General features: G+C 46.2%; 1 non-coding gene across 1 annotated transcript; it reads left to right on the top strand.

The window, feature by feature from the left end:
* The first annotated feature begins 21,387 nt into the window (after positions 1-21,387).
* trnai-uau (transfer RNA isoleucine (anticodon UAU)) lies at positions 21,388-21,482 on the top strand. The gene is made up of 2 exons: positions 21,388-21,425; positions 21,447-21,482. It is a non-coding gene; the product is annotated as a tRNA-Ile (tRNA).
* The last annotated feature ends 489 nt before the right edge of the window (positions 21,483-21,971 follow it).

A 21,971-nucleotide genomic window follows, 5' to 3' on the forward strand; every position in this document is an offset into this window, starting at 1 on the left:
GAATGATGTTCCCGATGGCGGGGGTCCAGAAACAGGGGTCATAGTCTAAGGATAAAGGGTGAGCCATTTAGGACTGAGATGAGGAGGAATTTCTTCACCCAGAGAATGGTGAACCTGTAGAATTCTGTACCACAGAAGGCAGTTGAGGACAATTCATTAAATATTTTCAAAGAGTTAGATATATTTCTTAAGGCCAAAGGGATTAAGGGATATGTGGAGAAAGCATGGACAAGGTACTGAATTTGGATGATCTGCCACGATCTCATTAAATGGCGGAACAGGCTCGAGGGGCCGAATGGCCAACTCCTGCTCCTATCTTCTATGTTTCTATATTTCAAGAACTGGGAATCGCCAATGAGGCCGCTTGAATTGTGATTAATTAACATGTCAGCTTCAATCTGCGCACCTCCTGGCAACATTTTCTTTACTCCACGTGTGTTGTGTGGACAAACCCTGTGCATTCTGTCCTCTGGAGCTCAAACATTCTCTGGAGAAAAGACAATCCGACCTTCTGGAACGGTACAAAGACATCATTTGAGCCTGGGAATCTCTCCCATATCAATCACTGAAACCCTCCGAACGTGAATCAAACCCCAAGTCCAACGAGCCGCTGGAAACGAAGCCGTAAGATTTCGCTATCACCCACTGCTGATCAGCCATCGTTTCAGAGCGCTTCTGTCCATCCAATCCGCTTTCTTACACAATGTTCAACAATATCAAGCGGTTCACTAAATATTCCAAGTCAACAATATTAGCCTCAATTCACCAGATTCGGCTGGAAAGTGCGAATTTTACTTTTCTGAATTACTTTCCTTGCCGTCTCAGTCATTATTTATTTCTTTACTCTTTTCTGCTGGTGTTGCAGGTTCGGGGCAATTCCATCCGGGGAAATATTTTTTTCCAATGAATGACACAAAGCGCAATTTGCTGTGAGGCCGAAATAGCTCAGTTGGGAGAGCGTTAGACTGAAAAAGATCTAAAGGTTCCTGATTCATTCTCTGGTTTTGGCAGTTTTATGGTATTTCCTGTCACTTTCTTTGGTCTGAATCTCGAACTGAATGATTTACTCTGAAATTCTTTATCCGGAACTGAAGGGTTGGGTTTGAATCAATAAAGAAAAAAAGACTTGCATTTCTATTTTGCATTTCATGACCACCGGACCAATCAAAGCACTTTACAGAAGTGGAGTCACTGTTGTAATGTCGGAAACGCGACAGCCATTGCGCACAGCAAGCTCCCACAAACAGCAATGGGGCAATGACCAGATCATCTGTTTTTGTTATGATGGTTGAGTGACATCTAGAGTGGGACATATTTATATCCTCTGTATTTAGTTTTTATTTCTCGATCTACTTCTGCCATTGTCTCTGGTTTTTTCTCTCTCGATACCGGGTGAACATTTGATTTGATGCATTTGTCCTAAACTGATGCCTTTTGCACATCTCGGGCGGTCCGACACGCTCTGTCTGTCTGTTAATGCTTGTGACCATTAACGGGAACAGGCCGCCAGTTAAACGTTTATCAGCAAACCGAAGAAACACAAATAAACAAACAGATGTGTTACTCCACCCCAGTGCAAAGGTGCAATGGATGTTATTGAAAATAAATTCGCCTGACATTCTGTATTTTTTTGTAAAGGCGTTATTAACACCGCCTCTAACCAACTGAGCTGACGGACAGAAAGACTCACCTCGAATGGGTGCGAGCCCCAGGCTGGGCGGTTTGTGTTTCACTTCTCACACTGGGTGACAGAGTTACTGTACCAACAATGAATACATCACATCCCCTAAACATTGTTCCGATATAAAATAAAAATTGCCAAATAAAAACTGAATGTGTAACTGGGAAGTAACAGAAAAAGAGCACAATTCTGAAAAACACTGAGTTTCCCAGCTTGCAAACTGTTCCGTTTTATCAATTTAGGTGCGGTTTCTGTAACTGCGCATGATTTTGAACACGCAGCTTTCATGAACTGGCTTCAGACTGCGATACCATTGCGCCACAGTGAACGGAGTAAAGTTGGGATCTATAGGAGTGAGATCAGTGCGGACTGTGGCTCAGGCTTTCCGAGTGCGAGAGGTGGAAGCAGCAACAGCCAGACCGCCTCAACAACAGCGCAGGATCCCCGCCCTCTAATTCAGCGATTCACCCTGTCTCTGAACACGTCATCTGACTTGCCGATAATAAACGGAGCAGAGGTTTCCATCGTGTTGTGATTATCACGTTCACCTCTACACGCGAAATGTCTCTGGTTCGATCCCGGGTGGAAACATTATTTGGAACTTGCTCCAGAAGAACCTCCAGGAGCGAAGAATGAAGCCATTGTTTTCGGTCACCATCACGAACTCTGTTCCCTAGCCATTGACTCCATCCCTCTCCCAAATAATTTTTTGAGGCTGAACATCACTGTTCGCAACCTTGGTGTCATAATTGACCTTGAAATGAGCTTCTGACCACATATCCGCGGTATAACGATGGCCACCTACTTCCACCTCTGTAACATCGCCTGTATACACCCCTTGTTTTGCTCATGCGCTGCTGAAACCCTCATCCATGTCTTTGTTACCTCTAGACTTGACTATACCAACGCATTCCTGGCTGGCCTCCAAAATTCCACCCTACATAAACTTGAGATCATCCAAAACTCGGCTGCCCGTGTCCAAACTCGCTCCAAGTCCCGTTCGCCCATCACTCCTGTGCTCGCTGACCTACATTGGCTCCCGGTTAAGCAGTGCCTCGATTTCATAATTCTCATCCTTGTTTTCAAATCTCTCCAAGGCCTCGCCCCTCCCTATCTCTGTAATCTCCTCCAGCCCCACAACACCCGAGATATCTGCGCTCCTCTAATTCTGCCCTCTTGAGGATCCCTGATTATAATCGCTCAATCTTTGCTGGCTGAGCCTCCTGTTGCCGCCCTAAGCTCCGGAATTCCTTGCCTAAACCTTTCCGCCTCGCTACCCCACCTTCCTCCTTTAAGACGGTTCTTGAAACATATCTCTTTGACCAACTGCCCTAATTTATCCTTGTGTGGATCGGTTTCAAATTTTTTGACTTAAAACACTCCTGTGCAACGCCTTGGGACGTTTTCCTACGTTAAAGGCGCTATGTAAATACAAGTTGTTGTTTTTATTGTTGTTGAGCGCCACCGAGAGCCCGATGTACTCTCCAGATAACGAAACCCCTCGGTCCTACTCTGAAATTGAGCTCAGATTTTGTCGGATGTTTGACGCCAATTATGTGTGTGATACTGTCCATCAGGGCAATGGTAATTGAACATCCTGTATGGACGATCTCGCTCCATCAATGTTGAAGTTCGGCAGTTAAATGAATCTATAATTGTGGATATGGGGTTTGGGCGATTCTCTGTACGCAACTTGCGTCGTTATAATCCTGAACAACGTGTTCAGGTGAATCGTTGTTTGTGTTCAAAATGATGTAGGAAACATGTACAGATAACCCGTGAGTTTACACATCTTCTCCTTTGTGTCAATGGCTTACTCACTGCGTTGAAATCGAATCTAATTCCTGAAAATTTTCTTTGTCTGATAGTTGCTGCTTTAACAGTTAAAACTGACCGCACCTTCCCTCCTGTCAATAAGCAATACTGAAGGGCTCCTTTAAAAGTCTCATGCTTTATTGCACCACCATGTTGTTTAATTGAGGAGCATTGGCTGGGGTTATATGCTAGAATGCAGCAGGAGTTACTCTCATGTATTCACGAGCTGGTGAATTTACCAAAGGCTGCACCAGATTCCTGGTGTCCTAAGCACTGAACATTTTTACCCAACTCCTAATATATAGTCTGTAAAATGAGAACGGATGAAAATACATCACGTGCAGAACACAATATCTTTTTAAAGTTTTGCCTATGACTCGTTAACCATGTGAGTATTTCGCTGAGTCGGAAACAGAAAGTTAGCGGTTGATTAATGGCGATTAAAACAAACTTTTCACACAGTTTATTGAGTTTTGTGTAATTAATAAAATAAACAGTTTTCTGAAAGTTAATTCCTCGACGTGGAATGGAACCATCGTCGCATGGATAAGAGATTTATAGATGAACAGTTGCTGTTCTGGGCTGTTCCTCTCATTATTTAGAGAGCAGCGGTTTCTGAAGTGTAACTTTCGTCTCAAGTACAACAGATCCCCGGTTCAATCGTCACTTGTAGGCAGAGATCAATAAAATATATGAACAGCCGCGCAGTATTCTCCTTTTCTCTATACAGTTCTGTACACACTCAAACTCTACAGAGACACCGACAGTGTGGGAGATCATTACAGGATCCTGCACCGCTGCCTCGGTCAATAGCAACAGTTCGGAGCCGCATTTGAGGCCCGGCAACAAACCCATTGTGTTGGTTTACTGTTCCCCAGCTCCTGGAGTGAGTGAGGCCGCGACAGCAGCAACGTTCAGGCCGCCTGTCCGTCCGGTTCCCTCCAAGCGCCCGCTTCAGTGATAGCTTGTTTCGCAGCGATGGGCAGTTTACGCTCTCTGAGGCTGCAATCGCTGCAATTTGGAAACCGCTGCTCTCTAAATAATTGTAGGCACAACTCAGAAGAGAACTGTCATCTATAAATGCTCTTATTCGTGCGACATGGGTTCCATTAACTTTTCGAAAATTTCTAATTTATTAATTAAGCAAAACTCATTAAACTGTGCAAAACGTTTCTGGTAATCGCCAGTAATCAACCGATAACTTTCTGTTTCGGACTGATCGAAATACACACATGGTTAACGACTCATAGGCAAAACTTTAAAAAAAATGTTGTGTTATGCATGTGATAAATTTACATCCGTTCTCATTTTATAGACTGCACTTTTAGGAGTTGAGTAAAAATGTTCTATGTTTATGACGCCAGGAATCTGGTGCAGCCTTTGGCAAATTCATCAGCTCGCGAACACATCAGAGTAACTCCTGCTGCACTCTGTCATATAACCCCAGCCAATGCTCCTCAATTAAACAACAGTAACCAGTGCCGCAGTCCCGCGCACTATTAAGCAATCTGAAAAATTAAGTAAATGAGCATGGATAACTCCAACCCACGGTGCACGTCTCTAGTGGTGCAATCGTTTAGCGTGCCATATTTCTATGAGAGTAGAGGTTCTGGAAATGCCGGCGCTGTGATTTCGAGCCTCACTTGCAGCAGCCGATGCTTTTGCGGTGTGATATTTCTACCGGAGCTGATGGTACAATTGGTGTTTGCGGAAGCTTTCTCCTTATTAGCTGTTTCACGTAGGCACTTAGTTTCCTCAGGCCCACCGTGTTGCAATAACGGATGCGAGTTTTAAAGGAGCCCTTCAGTGTTACTTATTGACAGGACGAAAGTGGAGCCAGTGTTAACTCTTAAAGCAGCAACTATCAGGCAAAGTATAATGTGCAGGAAATAGATTTGATTTCAACGCAGTGACTAAGAATTTGGCACAATCGAGAAGATGTGTAAACTCACGGGTTATCTGTACGAACATACTAATTAGGAGCAGGAGAGGGCCACTCGGCCCCTCGAGCCAGCTCCGCCATTCAATAAGATCATGGCTGATCATCGACATATACTCCACTTTCCTGCGTGATCCCCATATCCATTGATTCCCCTAGTGTCCAAAAACCTATCTATCTCAGCCTTGAATATACTCAAAGACTCAGCATTCACAGCCCTCTGGGGCAGAGAATTCCAAACATTCACAACCCTCTGAGTGAAGAAATTCTTAAGGAAGCTCGGAGCTCTTTGCCTGAGATTTGTCCCACGGATGTGAGAGGATGGATTTACCTTCTTTAACTGAAGAATGACGGAAGGTTTGATACATATTTTAAAAATTGTATTCTTTGTAGTGCGTTTCATGAATCTTCTTTAATTTAAAAGGATTACCGAAATACTTCAGTCAGAATTTAAACTTTGCATTGGCCGGAAATGGAACCCGCATGGCAGGCGAGAATTCTACCTCTGGACCAACAGAGCCTAGTATTCAATTCTGTTGTTACGCTCCTGATTCTTTTAATGAAAGAATAAAACACAAAGCAAAATATTGCAGAGTCTGGAAATGAAATTATTCAGAAAATGCTGTAAACACTCCGCAGGTCCGGGATCATCTGTGGAGATGGAAACACAGGGTTAACGTTTCAGGTCGATGAGCTCTCCTCCGATCTAATGTTTCGCACCAATCATTGAAAAAATTGCAGGTCATTTTATTAAAATTGATATTTCCACGCTCTGGTCTGTGTGGTTTTCAGATACAGAGTTATTTTGTTGCTTAATTTCACTAATTATAAAACAAAGCTGGGAGTCCAAGCCAGAAACACGTGTTTACTGAACAGGCACTTTAACCAACTGAGCCACGGAATTTTAAGAGAGGTAACTTTTCAGGTCGACGAAGGGTCATTGACCTGAAACGTTAACTCCCTTTCTCTCTCCACAGATGCTGCCTGACCTGCTGAGTATTTCCAGCATTTCCTGTTTTTATTTCAGATTTCCAACATCCGCAATCTTTTGCTTTTGTGCCAAAGTATTTTTCCTGAGCTAAAGGTATTGCAGTTTTCTCTGGTTGTGTTTATCTTTCATTCTCCATCTATGAGTTGTTTCTGAATCCATGAGTTTGTGCTGCTTTGTGGGTGAGCGGCAGACTTGTAGATATGTCCGGCTCGCGCTCCCAGATTGACAGTGTGGAAAATGTGGAGCAGGCTTCTGTAAACAAGCGGGTTAACATTATACAGTTTCTGTACACCTGAGACTGAATTCCTGCTTTTAATAACAAAATCGCAGGTTTCTTGCGTGTACTGGACACAAGCTCGGTGCAGAATTTTTGCCAGTTATTATTTTAAATCTTCTGCAATGTCGCCAAACTGAGGGATTTGGGGATTTTCGTCTAAAGAGCTGGGCTCATCCGCGATTTGGGTCCTCGTCTCTCGCATTTAAGTCAGTGGATTTTTCTGTGCGAGAATCATACCGGTAGACACCATCTCTCAATGTTTCCGTCTCTCTATCTTGCCTCTCTGTGTTTTCCACAGATAGACGTCTCAGGCTTCCTTGAACTGCCAAGGCTGATCTAACCTGCCACACCAGCAGGAAACGGTTAAGAAAGAAATAGTGACTGAGACGGCAGGGTAAGTAATTAAGTAAAGTGAAATTCGAACTTTCAAACAGAACCTGGTGAAGTGAGGATGATATTTTGACTTGAAATGTTTAGTGTACCGCAGATAATGCTGTACATTTTATAGGAAAGCCATATTGGACGGACAGAAGCGGTCTGAATGAAATGCTATGGCTTCATTGCCAGCGACTCGTTGGTCCTCGGGTTTGAATTCTCGCTTGGGGGGTTTCCATTGATTGATATGGGAGTGGTTCTCAGGTTCAAATGATGGGAAGCACCCAGGTGAAAGGTATTTAAGGAGGGTGGTGGCTTAAACCCGAGTTCCTGCAGAGTAGGAAACCCCACCCACCCTCCTCCTCTAACCTAGTAGTCTTTTAGCAGCTGTCTAAAAACAGAGGTCACAAATTTTTTGGTCTCAGTTTCTTTTCAGCAGGGCAGGAACCGGGAGGAGCGGGAAGTCGGCGTAGGACCAAGGGGACACAAGACCGGGAAGTCAGCGAAAGACCAGGGAGGTAAGACTAACTGGTAAGTACTTTCCTCAAACCTTCCTAGAAAGTAAAACCAAAACTAGTGGGATTTGGTTAGTTTAAAAAGGAATAAGAGGAGTACAGTATACATTGGTCTAAGTAAGCTTCGGGAAAACAAAAGTCGATAAATAAACTAAAACTAGAAAATTAAAAAGTAATATAAGGGTTAAGTCATGGCAGTAGAGCTCGGACCTGTGTCATGCTCCTCCTGTAACATGTGGGAAATCAGGGACGCTTCCTGTGTCCCTGACGACTATGTGTGCGGGAAGTGTGTCCAGCTGCAGCTCATGTGGGACCGCATGACGGCCCTTGAGCTGCAGATGGACTCACTTTGGAGCATCCACGATTCTGAGAGGGGTGTGGATAGCACATTTAGTGAGTTGGTCACACCGCAGGTTAAGGCCAGCGTAGACAGTACATGGGTGACCAAAAGGCAGAGCAAGGGCAGGAAGGTAGTGCAGAAATCCCCTGGGGTTGTCTCCCTTAGCAACAGGTTCACCGTCTTAGGTACTGTTGTCGGGGGGGGTGACGCATCGGGGGAAGGCACCAGCAGCCAGGCTCATGGCACCATGACTGGCTCTGTTGCAAAGAAGGGAGGGAAAAAGAGTGGCAGGGCTATAGTAATAGGGGATTCGATTGTAAGGGGAATAGATAGGGGTTTCTGTGGTCGCGACCGAGACTCCAGGATGGTATGTTGCCTCCCTGGTGCAAGGGTCAAGGATGTCTCGGCGCGGGTGCAGAACATTCTGGAGGGGGAGGGGGAACAGCCAGTTGTCGTGATACATGTTGGTACCAACGACGTAGCTAAAAAAAGGGAAGAGGTCCTACAAGTAGAATTTAGGGAGTTAGGAGCCAAGCTAAAAAGTAGGACCTCGAAGGTAGTAATCTCTGGATTACTACCAGTGCCACGTGCTAGTAAGAGTACAGAGAACAGGATAGTTAGGCTAAATACGTGGCTTGAGCAGTGGTGTAAGAGGGAGGGTTTTAAATTTTTGAGGCATTGGAACCAGTTTTGTGGTAGGTGTGACCTATACAAAAGGGACGGTCTACACCTGTGCAGAGATGGAACTGATGTTCTCGGGGTAATTTTTGATAAAGCAGTTCGGGAGCATTTAAACTAGTATGGCAGGGGGCTAGAAACCTATGTAGTGAAATAGAGGAAAGTGAAAGGCAGACAGAAATAAATGGTAAAAGGGTGAGGAACAAAAAACAAAGGGCCAAACTAATTCATAAAAAATGTGAGCATAAAAAAAGCCTGAGGGTTTTATACCTTAATGCGAGAAGCATCAGGAACAAGGTAGATGAATTAGCTGTGGAAATAGAGGTTAATAATTATGATCTAATTGGGATTACGGAAACATGGTTGCAGGGTGAGCAGGGCTGGGAGCTTAACATACAGGGGTATTCAGTATTTAGGAAGGATCGACAAAAAAGAAAGGGAGGAGGGGTAGCATTGCTAGTAAAAGAGGGGATAAATGCAATTGAAAGGAAGGATATTAACTCAGTTAATACAGAATCTATATGGGTGGAGCTAAGAAATAGCGAGGGGCGAAAAACATTAATAGGAGTGGTATATAGGCCTCCAAATAGTAAAATAGAGGTTAGGGAGGGCATCACGAGGGAAATTAGAGAAGCGTGCAATAAGAGCACAGCTGTCATCATAGGTGACTTTAACTTACATATAGATTGGACTAGCCTAATCAGTAAAAATAATGAGGAGGAGGAATTCCTTGAGTGTTTAAGGGATGGTTATCTGGATCAATATGTCGAGGAACCAACTCGGGAACAGGCTATATTGGACTGGGTACTGTGCAATGAGAAGGGACTAATCAGTAATCTTGTTGTACGGGGACCCTTGGGTCAGAGCGATCATAACATGATCGATTTCTCACTCGAAATGGAGAGCGAAGAAATTGACTCAGAGACTAAGGTCCTGAATTTAAACAAGGGGAATTATGATGCCATGAGACGGGAACTGAGTAGGTCTGATTGGACAACGTTCCTGAGAGGACTGGAGGTAGATAAACAATGGCAAACATTTAAAGATAGAATGACAAAATTGCAAAAATTGTTTATACCAATCTGGCATAAAAGGAAATCTAAAAAGGTGACTCAACCGTGGATAACAGGGGAAATTAGAGACAGCATAAAATCCAAAGATAGGGCGTATAAAATAGCCAAAAAAAGCGCCAGAGCGGAAGATTGGGAACAGTTTAAGATAGAGCAAAGGAGGGCAAAGGGCATGATCAAGAGGGGCAAAATAGCTTACGAAAACAAGCTGGCGGAAAATATAAAAACTAACTCCAAAAGCTTTTATAAATATATCAAAAGGAAAAGACTGGTGAAAACCAAAGTTGGTCCATTGCAGTCAGATACGGGGGAATATATAATGGGAAATAAGGAAATGGCAGATCAACTAAATGCATACTTTGGGTCAGTCTTTACGAAGGAAGACACAAAAAACCTCCCTGGGATATCGGGAAAAATAGGGACATTGGCAAAGGAGGAACTGACGCAAATCAATATCTCTAAGGATATGGTGTTAAGGAAGCTAAAGGGATTGAAGGTGGACAAATCCCCAGGGCCTGATAACATGCATCCTAGGGTACTGAAGGAGGTGGCCCTAGAGATAGCGGATGCACTAAGGATGATTTTTCAGAATTCATTAGACTCGGGAACAGTGCCGATGGATTGGAGGGTAGCTAACGTTACCCCACTATTCAAAAAGGGGGGTAGGGAAAAAGCAGGTAATTACAGACCTGTAAGCCTTACATCAGTTGTGGGCAAAATGCTGGAGTCCATCATTAAGGATGAAATAGCGGAGCACTTAGCAAATGGGGACAGGATAGGACAGAGTCAACATGGATTTACAAAGGGTAAATCGTGCTTGACTAATCTATTGGAATTTTTTGAGGGAGTAACTGGTAGAATAGATGGGGGAGAGCCAGTAGATGTGGTGTACCTGGACTTCCAAAAGGCCTTCGATAAGGTCCCACATAAAAGATTAGCATGGAAAATGGAGGCTCATGGGATAAAGGGGAAAGTTTTGGCGTGGATAGGGAACTGGCTGTCAGATAGAAAACAGAGAGTTGGAATAAACGGCTCATTTTCTGAATGGCAGGCAGTAACAAGTGGGGTACCACAGGGATCTGTCCTGGGCCCCCAGCTGTTCACAATTTACATTAATGACCTGGATCAGGGAGTCGGATGCAGCATTTCCAAATTTGCAGACGACACTAAACTAGGAGGTGGGGTGGGCTCAGAGGAAGAGACCAGGAAGCTCCAGAGCGATTTGGACAGACTGGGCGATTGGGCGGATAAATGGCAGATGCACTATAATGTGGACAAGTGCGAAGTTATCCACCTTGGGTGCAGGAACGGGAGGGCAAATTATTATTTAAATGGCAATAGATTGGGAGAGGGGGAAGTACAGAGAGACCTGGGTGTTCTTGTACACCAGTCACTGAAGGCGAGCATGCAGGTGCAACAGGCGGTCAAGAAGGCAAACGGTATGCTGGCCTTCATAGCAAAAGGGTTAGAATACAGGAACAGGGATACCTTGCTGCAGCTGTACAGGGCACTGGTGAGACCACACCTCGAGTACTGTGTACAGTTTTGGTCGCCTCATCTGAGGAAGGATGTTCTTGCCATGGAGGGGGTGCAGCGGCGATTCACCAGGCTGATACCAGGAATGGCGGGAATGACCTATGAGGAGAGACTATGTAGTTTAGGGATGTACACACTGGAGTTTAGAAGATTGAGAGGGGACCTCATAGAAGTGTATAAAATTCTGACAGGTCTAGACAGACTGGATGCAGAAGGAATGTTTCCCTTGGCGGGTGAGAACAGAACTAGAGGACATAATTTAAGGATAAGGGCTAAACCATTTAGGACAGAGATGAGGGGGAATTTCTTCACTCAGAGAGTGGTGAACCTGTGGAACTCATTGCCACAGAGGGCAGTGTACGCCAGCTCATTAAATATATTTAAGAGGGAATTAGATATATTTCTACGGGCAAAAGGGGTTAAGGGTTACGGAGAGAAGGCGGGGACGGGATACTGAATTAAAGGATCAGCCATGATCTCATTAAATGGCGGAGCAGGCACGAAGGGCCGAATGGCCTACTCCTGCTCCTATCTTCTATGTATCTATGTATCTATGTCTTTTTACAGTTGCAGAAAGTGCGCAGATTGCTGACATGTTAATTGTTCACAATTCGAAACGACCTCATTGGCTATTCTCAGTCCTTGAAGGACATCAAAGTGCTTTTGCTTCAGAAGTTCATCATCGAAACCTGACTGAACAGCGACTCTGGCGGCACTCGAATCCACAGCCTTTGAATAACTTTTACCAACTCTTGACACGAGAAGTTCAACGCGCTATTCATTGCGCAACAGAGCCGATTATGTCGGAGGATGCTGAATCCGTGAGTTTGAGCTTCTTTGTGGGTGACTTGGAGACTTGAAGATATGTTTACGTGATTTCCCTGTAAATCATTTCCACTTCCGTCTGTTCCCAAAGTTTGTAGAAACGAATTAATGAGAGGATCAAATTGATCGCTCGGAGAAACTCGTCCGCTAAATATTGAAAGTTCACAGTGTTTATTGTGAGCGGTTTAGATTTATTCAGACGCACATCTGGTATAAAAGTAGCCGTGATCTGGGCGTCATTCGAACAGGCGGTCTTATAATCTGGAGTTAGACAGGTTCCCGAAATCCTGTGTGCGTCTCAAATATCCCCATATACAGGCTCTTCCATTATAGGGTCGCACTTTGAGACACCACGTCATCAATTCTAACTGTGTTGCACATGAAGGCTTTCAAACCCCCGCCAGCTCCCGCGGGGTGTGAGACAGCCATGAGAAGCAACATTCCCTATCAGCACCCATATCCCGCTTGCTTCTGCTGCCTGCTGCCAGTAATCTGCAACAAACCCAATTGCAGAGACAGGGCGCAAATAACAATCGGGGAAAGAGGCATGAACTCAAAATCCAAATTAGCAGGACAGGATCTGGGTGACAATTAATGTTCTGGGGTGTGAACTTCCGTTAGAGCTGCAAACAAATAGGTGTAAGAGAGAGAGAATCTATTTGCTCTGTTGGGAGTGTCCAGCACAACGGGGCCTAACGGTAAAATTAGAGCTACCACGTTCAGGGATGATATAAGGAAGCTGTTCTTCACACAAGGGTAGTGGGAATCTGGAACTCGCTTCCAGAAACAGCTGTTCAGGCTGGGGTTCAATTGACAATTTCCAAATGAGATCGATAGATTTGTGTTCGGCGAGGATGTGAAGGTTTATGGAATCATTGCAAGTAGATGGAGTTCAGATACAGATCTGCCATGATCTAATTGAATTGCGGAGCAGGCTCGAGGGCCTGAATGGCCTTGTGATGTTTCTATGTTCTTATGACAGTAACAGGACAGAAACATCAACAGCTGCAAACATACGTCGCATTTTATTCATAGTTAACAGCAAAAATATCCGTGCCGTGCGCAACTATGCTGTAGCCAGAAAAAATACGCGAAGCTGACGTGTGGCGCTGTGATCATTGATCATATCATCGTTAGTGCTCTGCATTGTGGCCGCAGTAACCTCTGTTCAAACTTAAATCATGTCACAGCTCGCTTTTTATCTTCTGTCCTCTGCGGCACCTGCCAATGGAACTGACTGAAAAATCAATCTTTATGACATGAAAAATTATGTTTTTTTGGCGGTGAAAACCTTTTTACTCCTTTAAAACCCCGCGCTCTCACAAGCCTGAGCTTGATGCCCCATAATTCAAACCCACCTCTTCTCCCAGGTTTTAACTCTTCCACAATCAGTAGCCATTCTTTACTTCCCTCCTTCCATTTCATTGTCACTTGCCTGCGGTATTACCTTAATCTAGCATTCACTTTCATGTGTTTACGTGGTTAAATTCTCTCTGCTACCACCGCGGTTCATGGGGGCACATGTCCCATTCGCACCAATGTACAACCAGTCGATACATTTAGATCTGTGTGACAGATCGACAGATAATCACTGTGAAAGCAGGACTGAACTTCAGATGGACAGCGGCCGGATTGTTCACGAAATTTCCTTGGAGAATCTTGTTAACTGAAGGACTGGGATTTATTTTAATGCTGGTTCGTGCTTTTCCCAAAACTGTTGTAGTGCGTGAGTGACAGGGAGCGCTACCTAGCTGCCAATGAGGGTTTAAATGTGAACAAGTGGCCCGCTGTTACAGTGCAGTTGGATCGGAAGTGCTTCGTCTTAATCTTAACAGTTCCTTTGAAGTGTGCGATTGAAACAAATAGAGGTTAAATGGAAAGAGCACTAGTGGGTGAAACCAGCAATTACAGGAGGTTGGCCATAATTGAAATGTTTTTGAATGCCCATGGCGCGGGACCCTCTGTTCTTTATGAAGAGCGGGGGCAGGAATACAGTTTAACAGAAATAAATTGTACAGACGTGTTACAAATCAGAAAACTGCACTAGTCTAAGATCGATAACAGTTTGAAATTAAATTCATTTCCAAAGGATAAAGTTAACCCTTTCTGCCAGCCCCCACTTCATTTGCTTTTTCTGTTTATCGTTCAAGCGGTGTAAGAACATAAGAACATAAGAAATTGGAGCAGGAGTAGGCCATTCAGCCCTTCGAGGATTGCCCCGAACAGCAGATTTGGGCACTGAATCTATTTCTATTGTTGCAGGAGTTGTTCTGTTCCTCTAATAGTTCCCTCACCAGGAAAACGCCTGTTTTAACTCACAGGCATTAAATGGGCGGTTTTATTATAGGTTGGAGAGTTTCCATCAAAAAGATTTTAATAAATCTGCAAAAAGACGAGGTTAGGACTGGAACTGATAAGATGTCGATCACAGAGTTAACATCAAATTCAGGCTCATTGTCCAATGAAGCAGGAAACCGTGAACAAGAAGGATGTGAATGAAGCAATGAGGGAAGCAAGGGAGGAAGGACGAAGGAGCTCTCGATTCGATCTTCTTTCCATTAGAGCTGGGTGAAATATTAGGTTGAAAAATTGGGAGAATTTTACCAAACAGGGAGAGAAAATATTGTCTAACTTGGGGAATGTAACATTTTCAGGCCACGTATCTTCCAACTGGATTAACAGTCCTGAGACGTTAATGTCTCACCAACCTCGAACTAACATTATTATACAAAAGGAGTCATCCAAAAATCCCTTTTATTTCAGTATTTCTGTTTCAAACGGTAGAAACTACCTTTAATAAAGTTTCTTTACCACATGCCCTGCCTGTGTTCCCAGATTGACAATGTGGAAAATGTGGAGCAGGCTTCTGGAAACAAACGGACTTATATATTTATTTTACAGATTCGGCAGTTCTGGGACTGAATTCCTGCTTTAAAGAATAAAATTGCCGTTTTCTTGCGATGTACTGAACAAAGGCTGATTTTCTGCCAGTTATTATTTGATAACTTGTGGAATGTCTCCAGGCCGAGGAAAGTGGTTCTATTAAAATTTTGGAGCGCATCCGGGATTTGGACCTGGTGCCTCTTGCATTTTAATTGTTGTGAATTCCCAAAACAAGAATCACACCCCTAGAGCAAAGAGCCACTAACCCTGCAATGCGTGTTTAATCTCGGCCATGATAATTTCACATACAAAAAGCAGATATTTTAGATCAGAGACAGCGTTAAATCTCATATATTGCTCAAATGCATCAATGTGTGAATATGACATTAAATGTGTTTCAGTACAGTGGGGGATTTAAAGCAGATTCGGGGCCAATGCATTCCAAGGTAATCTTACCTGTGGTTGTCTTGCCTCCCTCCCACATGCTGCCGGTTTTTAGACCTTGTTTTATATCTGCTGCTTTGCTGGGCCAGTGCATTCGACAGTCTCACAACCCTTTCTACAAATACCCTTGCACTGCTTGACTTCTCTGTTCATTAGTTATGAATCACCTTGAGCTGCAATGGTGGTGTTTTTGACGTCAAATTAAAAGGCAGCCTATTGGAAACACGTTGGTTTCACAGTTTCTTTTGCACAGGAATGAACCTGAATCTTTCAAGATGGAATATTGTGTTTGCTGCACCAAAATAAACAATATCTTGTTATAAATGTTGGCTCATTAGTTCCCCGGTGTCAGAGGAAGAATTGTCTGATCCCCACATTTATTTCATACCAGCAGGGGAGCCCGGCGTTGCCAGGGCAATTTTGGGGGTGCGCGGTGTCCGTGCCCCTGTGTGTCCCCCCTCTCTGTCCCTCTCCCCCTCTCCTTGTGCTGTCCTCTCCCTGCATCCCTCCCTCCACTCCCCCTGCCCCCCTCACCTCCCCCTCCCCCCTCACCTCCCCCTCCCTCCCTCACATCCCCCTCCCTCCCCTCTCCCTGTCTAGCGCCTGAGGCCCAGTGCCATTCTGATAGCGGCCGTCCGGGGCCTAGCGCTTGAGGCGCGGCCGGGCTGTCGGGTCGAGACGGACCAGAGCTGAGTTCCCTCATGGATTGCGCGGCTGATGGGCGGCCGCTGCAGCGGGATCGGGAGCCGCAATGTGGGGGTTCCTGTGGGGATGGAGCTCCCCTGCGGGTGGCGTGGTTGACGGTTGGCCGCTGCCGATGAACCGCCCGCTACATGGAAACTCACCTGCCGCTGCCGGAGTCAGAATGTGGGGGTTTATTTGGCTGGTAGTGTCCCTGTGGGTATGAAAAAAATGGCGGCAAAGTTTAAGGAGATTGGAGCATTAGGTCCCGCCTGTGACGCACCGATTTGTCAAGCATCAGGTGAGTGAACTGCAGGATTGGTCAAGTAGCACGTCACGCAACGCTAATGAGAGGTAGGATTGGTCAAGCGCTAATGAGTTGATTTTTGAGTAATTTTTAATGTTTTTTGTAGACTGTCCAAACAATATTTGTGTGACTAAAAAGTAAATACAACCACAAGAGTCCACTAGCGATAAGCTTTCTTTTGATATAACATTTGTGTAGGTACGCTCTATAACTTTTGATTGTATAGCTGGACAGACAGAGAGACAGAGAGACAGAGAGAAAGACAGAGAGACATACTCTTAGATATATATATACTAGCTGTAGTGCCCGGCGGTGCCGAGGCTTTTTTGAGGGCATGTTGTTGTTGGAAGAGAGAGAGAGAGAGCGACTGTGGGGGGGGGGAAGAGAGAGCGCGACTGGGGGGCGGAAGAGAGAGACTGAAAGGGGGGGAAGAGAGAGAGCGACTGGGGGGAAGAGAGAGCGATGGGGGGAAGAGAGAGAGCGACTGGGGGGAAGAGAGAGCAACTGGGGGGAAGAGAGAGAGAGCGACTGGGGGGAAGAGAGAGAGCGACTGGGGGGAAGAGAGAGAGCGACTGGGGGGAAGGGGAGGGGGAGGGGAGGGAGGGGAGGGGGGAGGGGAGGGGAGGGGGAGGGGAGGGGCCAGGGGGAGGGGGAGGGGAGGGGAGGGGGGAGGTGGGAGGGGCAGGGGAGGGGAGGGGGAGGGAGGGGGGAGGGGAGGGGGGGTGTGGGGGGGAGGGGAGAGGGTGTGTGGGGAGGAAGGAGGGGGAGGGGAGAAAGGGAGGGGGGAGAAAGGGAGGGGGGGAGCTAGCAGACCCTTTCCCCTCTGCCGGCGATGGCTCCGCGGAGCTCCATTCCACCCCACGTACTGACATGGCTCAGCCCGATCCCCGCCCTCCCGCGCACCAGCCTCCCGAGCCCTGCGATCCCGCTCTTCCGAGCCCCACGCTCGGCCTCTCCGGAGCCCCGCCCCCCCAGCTCCGCGCTCGCGCTTTCCCGAGCCCCACCCACCCGAGTCCCGCGCTCACTCTCTCCCGAGCCCCGCCCCCCCGAGCCTCACGCACGAACTCTCCCAAGCCCTGCCCTCCTGAGCTCCGCCCTCCCAATCCCCTCCCCATGCCCGAGCCGGCTTCAAGACCAGAGAGAGAGATGCCGCCGCACAACCTCTGTCTCTCTGTCTCTCTGTCTGTCCAGCTATACGGACTCAAGTGACGCTCCGGGCAGAAGTTGATGCATGCGCTGACACCCGCCCCGTCCGCCTTTACTAAGATGGTGGCAGTGGCAGTGGCGACGCTTGGCTCAGGCCCGCCCCCTCCAGCCTTCACAAAGATTGCGGCGATCGCGGGCCTTTTGTTGATCGCGACGGGTGGTGACTAGCTCAGGCGTGGCTGGGCAACAGAGGCCCAGGCTTCGCGGCCTGGAAAAATGGTGAAAGGTAGGAAAATTATAGAGGTTAGAGAAAAGATTTACAAATTAATTAACTTTTTAAAAAAATAATTTGTGTTTTTAAAGCAACTTTTTTTTTGCTGGAAATGTAGATGTGAAAAGAAACACGCAGAAAGTGGGAAAAAGAAATGAACAGTTTGGAATCAAGATGGCGGCCACTCACCTCATCTCAGAACGATAAGGTCAGCCCACACATGCACCGATTGGCCGACCGTCATGTCACCGAAGCGTAGGATTGGTCAATCGTCCTGCCACTCGGCTCTGGCAGGGCCCGTCCGCACGCGCAACGAACCTGCCCCCGCCATGCAGCGATTGGTTGACCGTCGGGTCGCTCGACCGTACGATTGGTCGACCTTAATGTCACTCTATGCTAATGAGCGGATAATGAGCGGAATTTTGAACGTTTTTTGGATACCGCAGGCGCAATTTTTGTCTCGCCAAAAAGTAAATACACTTCTGACCGCTCTGGAATCATAAGCTTTCTTTTGATGTAATGCACGTGTAGGTAGGCTCTATAACTTTAGAGTGTATAGCCGGACAGACAGGCAGACGGAAGGACAGACAGATAGACAGACAGACAGATCGATCCTTTTATATATGTAGATAATAAGACACAAACTCAGGTAATCATTCAGAATCACCCCACAGATTGACACTGAGATAAATTAAGTGGGAGATACAGACAACAATGGGACACATGGCGGAATAGACAAGAGAGCTGGAGAAATACAAAATGGACTGAGACTCCAGAAGACAGTGACCGGTAGCTGATAGAGGTCAGTGAGTGGAGGTGATTTTTTTTTTCGGGATTTGGCCCCGTGGCTTAGCTGATCAAAGCGTCTGTCTAGTAAACAGGAGATCCTGGGTTCGACTTGCAGCGGGGCCTTTGTTTTATTGAATCTCTAGGGGTAAGTTTCTTCTCGTGTGAAAAGGCTAAAATTCTTTTTAATGTAACTGCAGCTGCACTGGTTCCCATTCTGGTTGAACGCTCCAATACCTGCGGGGCCTGGGTCGAATTCCACCACTGTCCTAATTTCTGGCGGTGCTGATTTTGGACTCTTCACCAAAAATCCATCTTTTCTATGCAGTGCCGTGCGTTACTTTGTTGTAGTCAGAGCAGAGCTTCAGTAGTTGATGTGTGGCGCCGTGATCGTATAGTGGTTAGTACTCTGCGTTGTGGCCGCAGCAATCTCGGTCAGAATCCCAGTCACGGCACAGATTTTTCATCCTTCCACAATCAATAGCCTTCCTTTACATTCCTCCTTCAATTTCATTGTAAATTTCCTGCAGTATTACCTTAATCTAACATTCACTTTCACCTACTTAAAACGCTAAGTGTGCTCTGCTACCACCGCTATTGCTGGGGCACATGTCCCATTCACCCCAATCTGAGTTGGTGCTTTCAAACCAGTCGATATACTTAGACCTGCGGGACCTCTCGACAGACAAGCTCTGCGAAAGCAGGGCCGGCATTTGGAACCAAAGCAGCCTGATTGTACAAGAAAATTCCTCGGGAAATGAAGTGCACTGGGGAGGCTAACTGAAAAATTGGGTTTGTTCACCTGGTAGTTGCCGCTTTTCCCTAAACAGTTGAGGGGCGTGAGCGATGGGAAGCGCTACATAGCTGCGGATGAAGGGTGAAATATGCAATTTTGACAAACTGGCTACCAAAAATGAAAACGGACGCTCAGTAGTTATCAAGGAGAGTGAGGGACGCTCCGGATGTAAAAGACAGGGTAAGGGACGCTCCGGATGTACCAGACAGTTGAAGGGACGCTCCGGATTTACCAGACAGAGTAAGGGACGCTCCGGATGTACCAGACGGTTTAAGGGACGAGTCGGATTTACCAAACAGGGTAAGGGACGGTCCTGTTGTACCAGACAGGGTAAGTGACACTCCGGATATATCAAACAGGGTAAGGGACGCTCCAAGCCCTCTTTTTGCTGTCGATTACTTGCCCGGAATAGAAACATAGAAGATAGGAGCAGGAGTAGGCCATTCGGCCCTTCGAGCCTGCTCCGCCATTCAACGAGATCATGGCTGATCATCCACACCCTAGCACCCGGTCCCTACACCGACAGCCATCCCACCCAAGCCCGACTAACCCCACGTATTTAATCCCCCCTAACACTTAAGGGTCAATTTTTAACATGGCCAATCAACCTAACCCGCACATCTTTGGACTGTGGGAGGAAACCGGAGCACCCGGAGGAAACCCACAGCAAACACGGGGAGAATGTGCAAACTCCACACAGACAGTCACCCGAGGCCGGATTTGAACCCGGGTCCCTGGCGCTGTGAGGCAACAGTGCTAACCACTATGCCGCCGTGCTTGGAGAAGTGTTGGAATCGAGGCACAGCCCTTCCCACTGTCGCTTCCTCTAAATCTCCGTCCAGGATTTTCACCAGTGCAAGGTCCATCAGCTTGAGCTACTGTTTAACTTGTTCTCGGCATTAACTGTGCTGATCCTTTAACTTGTTCCACTACACGGCATCTCCAAATTTGTCGATTGCACCTCGAGGGCACTTTTCATACGTAAACCTGCAACATCTGCCAGAGAAAGATTCAATTTCAGCGTTTCCAACAACGAGTCGACCTATATCAACCTCGACATCCTCACCTACACGCTGCAGATGCAAATCTCTGCGCTCCTCTGCTTCAGTGACATTTTGTTTCGCAGCGATGGGCAGTTTACACTCTCTGAGGCTGCAATCGCTGTTTTCCGCCGGCAGTAGGCGCTTGGAGAGAGCGGGGCCGGACAGGCAGCCTGAAGTTCGCTGCTGTCGCGGCCTCACTCACTCCGGGAGCTGGGTAACAGCAAACAAACTCATGGGTTTGTTGCCGGGTCTGAAATGCAGCTCCGAACTGTTGCTATTGACTGAGGCAGCGCTGCAGGGTCCTGTAATGTTATCTCACACTGTCGGTATTTCTGTACAGTTTGAGTGTGTACAGAACTGTATAGAGAAAAGGAGAATACCGCACGGCTGTTAATGCATTTTATTGATCTCTACCGACAAGAGATGATCGAATTAGGGACCTGTTGTACTTTAGACGGAAGTGATAACCGCTACACTTCAGAAACTGCTGTTCCTTAAATAATTAGAGAAGCAGCTCAGAACAGCAATTGTCGTCTGCAAATACTCTTACCCTGCGATACGGGTTCCATTGCATGTCAAGGAGTGAACTTTAAGAAAACTGTTTATACTATTAAGTAAAACTCATTAGACTGTGTCAAAAGTTTGTTGTAATCGTCATTAATCACCGGGTAACTCACATGGTTACCGAATCATGGACAAAAGTTTAAAACGTTTCTTGCGTTTTGCATGTGATGAATTTTCATCGGTTCTCATTTTGCAGACCGCATTACAGGAGTTGGGTAATAATGTTCAGTGTTTATGGCACCAGGATCTGGTGCAGCCGTTGGTAAATTCACCAGCTCGCTAACACATGAGAAATCACCTGCTTCACTCTTTCCCATAAACCCAGCCAATGCACCTCAATGAAACAACATTGCGCCCCCGCACGATTAGACAACCTGAAATGTGCAAGCAAATGAGCACGGATAACTAATACGCATCAAGCGCAGCTCTAGTGGCGCAATTGGTTAGCGCGTGGTACTTATATAACAGTATAGCTTCGGGGAAATGCCGAGGTTGTGAGTTCGAACCTCACCTAGAGCAGCCAATGTTTTTGCTCTTAGTTTCCTGAGGCCCACCGTGTTGCAATAACGGATGGGAGTTTTAAAGGAGCCCTTCAGTGTTACTTATTGACAGGAGGGAAGGTGGGGCCAGCGCAGGGAAACCCAATGCAACTTCGAGCCCAAGATCGGCGGCTGGTTGGTCTAGAGATCTGATTCTCGCTCAAGGGATTTCGCTGCTTAAAAAGGCGAGAGGTCCAGGGATCTCTACCTGCAAGAGATGATTGAATTAGGGACCTGTTGCACTTTAGACGGAAGTGATAACCGCTACACTTCGGAAACTGCTGCTCTTTAAATAATTAGAGGAGCAGCTCAGAACAGCAATTGTCAGCTACAAATACTCTTACCCTGCGATAGGGTTCCATTGCATGTCAAGGAGTGAACTTTAAGAAAACTGTTTATTCTATTAAGTAAAACTCATTAGACTGTGTGAAAAGGTTGTTGTAATCGTCATTAATCACCGGGTAATTCA

This window comes from Somniosus microcephalus, unplaced genomic scaffold, assembly GCF_052327205.1.
Source record: "Somniosus microcephalus isolate GS21.2 unplaced genomic scaffold, FLI_Smic_1.0 unresolved_chr1, whole genome shotgun sequence".
Lineage (NCBI taxonomy): Eukaryota > Metazoa > Chordata > Chondrichthyes > Squaliformes > Somniosidae > Somniosus > Somniosus microcephalus.